At 46.9% G+C, this 6,000-nt stretch overlaps 1 protein-coding gene across 2 annotated transcripts in view; it reads left to right on the top strand.

Moving 5' to 3' along the window:
• The first annotated feature begins 639 nt into the window (after positions 1 to 639).
• LOC105710891 (aldo-keto reductase family 1 member C15) overlaps positions 640 to 6,000 on the top strand; it is a 34,547-nt gene continuing 29,186 nt past the window's right edge. Inside the window, exon 1 of one of the 2 annotated variants that reach the window (XM_012443395.3) lies at positions 640 to 708. The gene's annotated coding sequence lies outside the window, so the exon portion shown is untranslated. The remainder of the gene's footprint in view (positions 709 to 6,000) is intronic. The other variant, XM_012443390.2, reaches the window with a different exon arrangement.

The raw sequence follows: 6,000 nt of genomic DNA, 5'->3' as shown, positions 1-6,000 counted from the left end.
GAAGAAAGGCGGCTCCGGACGTCGTCTTATTCTCCCTTCTGGGATGACCGTAGGAATCGCACAGTCTTTGCTCTGCCTCACTGGTTTCTGCTTCCCCCCTGCCCGGCCCCCACCGTCTCTGCTGTCAGAATGTGGACAGGAGAAAGGTCTTCAATTCTATTAAGCCCAGCACAATGATAGATCTATGTTCTCTGCATTTGAAATCAAATCAGAGTCAAATCTGATCACTGAGGAACAGAGAAACTCATTTAAGCCGAGGGCTTTGCTGGTCATCTCCATCTAAGGGGGAAGTTAGGGCCCCGGTTCAGTGAGCAGGGTGGGGATGAGGCCGTGTGAGCTGGATTTACAATTGAGCCTGCAGCAAAACCAGCAGGGGGCTGGGGCAGCCTCTCCTTCCCACCCACATGCAGGCAGCCGAGAGCACTTCTGTGTCGGGTCCCTGGAGCACCTGTGCCGCTGTCTTGTGTCCCCTCTCTTGAGTCTTGGGAGGAGGCAGCGCACATTCCTCAGCGAAGGGCACAGCTCAAACCCTCCCTCCCACTGCACTGCCACGGAGTCTGCAATCAGTGGCAGAGGCTTTCTGTTTTGAGTCTTGTCAGCCTTCAGGAAACCCAGATTCAGCTCCAAATGCAATGGAAAGAGGAATTTCTTCAACTGTTACAGGCAGGGGGCCTTGGTCAAGCCAGAAGGCAATGGAACAAAGCACAGGTGGGGAGAGGAAGGAGGAGGCGTGGACGAGGGGCTAAGAATCAGTCCAACTCCAGCCAGGCCAGTTTCCAGCCTCGTCCAGGGCTGGCTCTGATTCCAAGTGCTGTTAGAATTATGGCTTTCTTTCTCTCTCTCTCTTTCTTTCCTTCCTTCCTTCCTTCCTCCTTCCTTCCTCCCTTCTTCCTTCCTTTCTTTCTTTCTCTTTTTCTCTTTCTCATTCTTTCTCTCTTTCTTTCTTGAGACAAGCACTGTTAGAATTGTGGTTTTCTTTCTTTTCTTTCTTTCTTTCTCTCTTTTTCTTTCTTTCTCTCTCTCTCCCTCCCTCTCCCTCTCTCTCTTCCTTTCTCTCTTTCTTCCTCTCTTTCTCTCTTTCTTTCCCTCCCTCCCTTCCTCCCTCCCTTCCTTCCTTTCCTTTTCTTCTGACAGAGTCTTGCTCTGTCACCCAGATTGGAGTGTAGTGGCATAATCTCGGCTCACTGCAATCTCTGCCTCCAGGGTTTAAGTGATTCTTCTGCCTCAGCCTCTGGAGTAGCTGGGATTACAGGCGCCCACTGCCATACCTGGTTAATTTTTTGCATTTTTAGTAGAGATGGGGTTTCACCATGTTGGCCAGGCTGGTCTTGAACTCATGAGTTCAAGTGATCTGCCCACCATGGCCTCCCATAGGGCTGGGATTACAGGTGTGAGCCACTATGCCTGGCCATCCATGGGAAGATTTTCAACAAAACATTCAATCTCGTTACCAAATGTAAGGATTATTCACATGATCTATTTCCTTCTGAGTGAGGCCACAGTGGCTGAGACAAGTTTTCCAACGATAACTTTCTCTTGAAAGCTGAAATTTTATCATTGGTGACAAATAGTGTCAGTTGTTTTCCTTGAAATGAGAAAATGTCTGCTATTCACCCAGGTTTGAATGACCAATCGTGACTTGTCAATTGTTCTCAATTTTTTTCTCTGTACTTCGACACATTTTTTACATTTGGTCTATAGTCACTAGATTTTAAATTCCAAAACATGTTTCTGGTAAGCCCCTGGAGTCTTTTAAAATGCTTTGTAAGGGTCTCCTTAACTATTCTTTTTTTTTTTTTTTGAGTCGGAGTCTCACTCTGTCCCCCAGGCTGGAGTGCAGTGGTCCAATCTTGGCTCACTGCAGCCTCTGCCTCCCAGGTTCCAGCGATTCTCCTGCTTCAGCCTCCCGGGTAGCTGGGATTACAGGCACGTGACACTACCGCCTGGCTAATTGTTTTGTATTTTTAGTAGAGACGGGGTTTCACCATGTTGGCCAGCCTGGTCTTGAATTCCTGACCTTAGATGATCCACCCGCCTCAGTCTCCCAAAGTGCTGGGATTACAGGGCCGAGCCACCACGCCCAGCCAACTATTCTTATTATCTTCTATCACAGGTGTTCATCTTTCTTCTTCAGGAGTAATGCAGTCGTATGCCACATAGTAATTTTTGGCCAATGACAGACCGCCTATGCAACAGTGGTCCCATAAGATTATAATACCGTGTTTTGACTGTACTCTAGATATATTTAGATACACAAATGCTTACTATTGTATTATAACTTCCTGTAGTATTCAGTACCGTAACATGCTGTATAGGTTTGTAGCCCAGGAATGATAGACTCTATCTTCCAGCCTAGGTGTATTCCGTCTAGGTTCGTGTAAGCACACAAAATCTGGACAATGAGAAAATCGCCTAATGGCGATTACATTTCTTAGAATGTAGCCCCATCGTTAAGGAATGCTGGTTGTGTCGTATTGGGTGTGTGTTGTGAGCGTTTTGTCAGTTCTTTCTCTCTCTGGCTGCTGGGCCCTTTTAGAGGTGCTATAACTTTTTCTTTGTTGGCTCACCAGGGTTCGTGTCTTGTTAAACAGGAATGGTGATGCTTATGGGATCCTGCAAATGCAATTTTTACACTAGATTGATGAAAAATTTCTTTTTAGATGTTGGATGTGTGTTTAACCCTTTGGGGAAATAAAGACTTAAGTGGGATTGGGGTCAGAGGTAATTATCCTCTTTGTGTGTGGGGAGAAAATGAGACTGAGTAACAAAGTCCCTACCGGGCCCCCATCCAGAAGTCAGGAGTGGAAACTGGGAAAGGGAACTGTTATAGCAGAGATTGTCAACCATCTGTTGAGCTCGTACCCGGACCTAGGCACTGAGATAAATGTTCCGCTCGTATAATTTTAATTACAGTTGTCAGGCTACTGACACATGACATTTGCTATGTGATGTAGATACAATGACTATTCCCAATAACAGATAAAGAGGTTGTGTCTGAGATCCCATAGGCAGAAAGTGGAGGAGCTGGGATTTTAATTCGGGTACGACTGTCTTTGAAACCGCGGATTGGTCTTAACCCCCGTGCTGTGCTGTGTGGCACTGGCCTCCTCTCTGGACAAGAACGGGAGTTGCTTCCTCTCTCAGTGGCCCCTTAACACTGTGCTCAGTGGGTGGCTTCTGCATTTAGAAAAATCCTTTATGTTGTCTTAGTGCATGAGGTCAAGGCCACCACCCCCTCATCTCCTCTACACTCTTTCCAGCGCAGTGGCTCAGCTATTGTTATTATTTTAATTGCTTTCGTATTTGGTGCTTAATTACAGAGACGGGTGGGTTGGGTGCTGCTTCAGGTGATGGGTTCCACACTCCCTTTTGCTTTGACCTTTCCCACCCCTTACCCTTTCAGTTCCCTGATTCATGGGCTCTTTCCTTATTACCATGAAATCTGGGGGCTGAACAGTCCTATTTCTGGTTGCCATTAGCATTTTGTTTTGAAGACCTCTGAGCGATGGGTGTGGCATACTCAAAGGTTCTCTCTGGGATTTGGGTGGCCTGTGCCGAAAGAGTCGCCAAGCAGTCTGAGAATGAGAAGAGGCATGGGCCGCCTGAACCAGTGCTTAACCCCCATGGCACTGAGGGTTTTGGCTTTGGAATGCAGCCTGAGTTATAATATCTCTCTGAGGGAGGAGGTTGAAGGAAGAAGCTAAATAGCCTGGGTACCCAGATGGGGGCCCCAGCAGAGGCTCCATGGCAGGAGAAGGAGGTTGGTCCCTTCCCCTGGGATGTGATCAGTCAAAGCTGGGATGCCCCCCAGAGTCCAGATGGGTGGCTTTCTATCAAAAGTCATCCTCGATGGCCTCTCCGAGGCATCACCCCTACAGATTCTATTTCAGAGGGTTTTGATGGGTCCTAGTATGTGTACTTTGTCAAAATACACATACTAGGACTCATAAAAAAATCCCTGGGGATTTTGAGGCCCAATCCTTGTTTGAGGCGGTGCACCTAGTCAGGACCATCCAGAGGAGACAGGGCTTGGGATTTATGGTCATGGACCCCTAGAGTCAGATATTCAGAGTTTATTACATGAGATAATTCATGAAAGATGCTAAGCACCAGGGAATGACAATCATTACTGTGACTGGATCAGGGAGAGCACTGTGCCTAGTACCTAGGGAATGACAATTATTATTGTTACTGCATCAGGGAGAGCACTGTGCCTAGCACCAAGGGAATGACAATCATTACTGTGACTGGATCAGGGAGAGAACTATGACTAGTACTAGAGCACTGTGCCTAGTACCCAGAAAATGACAATCATTACTGTGACTGGATCAGGGAGAGAACTGTGCCTAGCACCCAGAAAATGACAATCATTACTGTGACTGGATCAGGGAGAGCACTGTGCCTAGTACCCAGGGAATGACAATCATTACTGTGACTGGATCAGGAGCAGAGGGTGATCCTAGAACACAAATGGGAAGTGGGGCTGGAAACACAGAGGGTCAGAGTCAGATATGACAAAGAAACCCTGGAACTCAGGTTTTAAGGTTGCAGAATAGAGGAAGGTAGACACAGGTCCTCCAGGGGAGCAAGGGACCAGGCCCTTGAACACCTGGCTCTGCCGGGCACCCAGTATCCCCTCACCTTCCCCTCCTTAGCTAGTTAGCTTCCATGTGTTCAACCTGACTAGTGCCCTGCCTGGATCTGACATTGTCTCACCAGTGCCCTTAGAAACCCACAGTACAGGAAGTCAGCCCACTCTTCGTGCCTCACACCTGACAGCTTTTCAATTTCCTGTGTAACCTACACCTAGGGGATGTTCCTTTCTATCCGGCCCCCCGATGTGTCCTTTCCAGCAACTCTGCACAGAAAAGTGAGATGAAGAATGAGTCAGCTCAAGGAAGGGAGGCCAACCAGGACTCAGCAGTGGACATGCGGGGACCCTGCCATGAGTAGTGATACGCGTCAGTCTTGCCTGGCTGAGTCAACTTTCTCACTTAGCGTGACTGACCCTGCCACTAAGGAATTTAATTCACTCACTTGCCAACCTGAAATAGGTTCATCCCTGAGGTTTGGAAAATGAGATAACCTGACAGCAGAGCTGTCTTCCTTGTCTGGGAGCCAGAGGAGGCAGTGGTCTTAAACACCACCATTCCGAGGAGGGATGCAGCGAGGACCCTTGGGTTGGCATCTGTCTGCACCCTGCTCTTGTACGTGGCTCTGCACCCTTCTCTGGCTTCAGCTGCGGGCTGACATGCCACGAAATCCCAACATCCTTTACTGCCCAGGTTCCCATGCTGACATTCCATCTCTAATTTTTTGGTCAACGTGATTCTCTTTACTACAAGAGCAACAAGTCATTTATTCATTCACTTAAACAGGAAAGTGAGAATTTGGGAATTTAGCGTCAATAGATTTTGTGCTCTGCTGTACAGTGTGATTGAGCCCATTTCACTTTCGCCAGCTGGCTGTGAATGCACGAGTTCCACGTTCCCCATGTCATCACACGTGGACACTTTGCCAGGTGGATGAGTATGATGTGTTTCATTTTACTTTGATTGGCATTTCCCTGATCACAGTGAGGTTGGTCTACTTTTCACATGGTAATTGAATATTTTCATTTCCTCTTCTTTGAATTGCTTGCTCTTTGTCAATTTTTAATTTTGTCTTTTTGTATTAATTTTAGAAGTGCTTTATCTTGTACAGCTCTGAGTTCTGAATTAGATATTTGTAATATTCCTTCTGGACTATCTTTTGACTTTTAACTTCATTTTGGGTTTCTATTATAAAACAGAAGTTTTAAATTCGAATATAGTCAAATATAACAATCCTTTTCCCTTTGGCTGTGTGTGTGTGTGTGTGTGTGCGCGCGCGCGCGCGCGCACACACTTTGGGTATGAAGGCTCCCATCTTCCTAGCTATGCAGGACTGTATTTTCTCCTAATGCTTTAAAAATACTGCCTAATATTGATTGCCATTTTTATTGAGGTTACTCCTCTCTCA

The sequence above is a fragment of the Aotus nancymaae genome, unplaced genomic scaffold (assembly GCF_030222135.1).
Source record: "Aotus nancymaae isolate 86718 unplaced genomic scaffold, 86718_ANA_hifiasm-v0.15.2.pri h1tg000083l, whole genome shotgun sequence".
Classification (NCBI taxonomy): Eukaryota; Metazoa; Chordata; class Mammalia; order Primates; family Aotidae; genus Aotus; species Aotus nancymaae.
The sequence above is the reverse complement of the archived record's forward strand: the minus strand, read 5'-3'. Positions and strand labels throughout refer to the sequence as shown.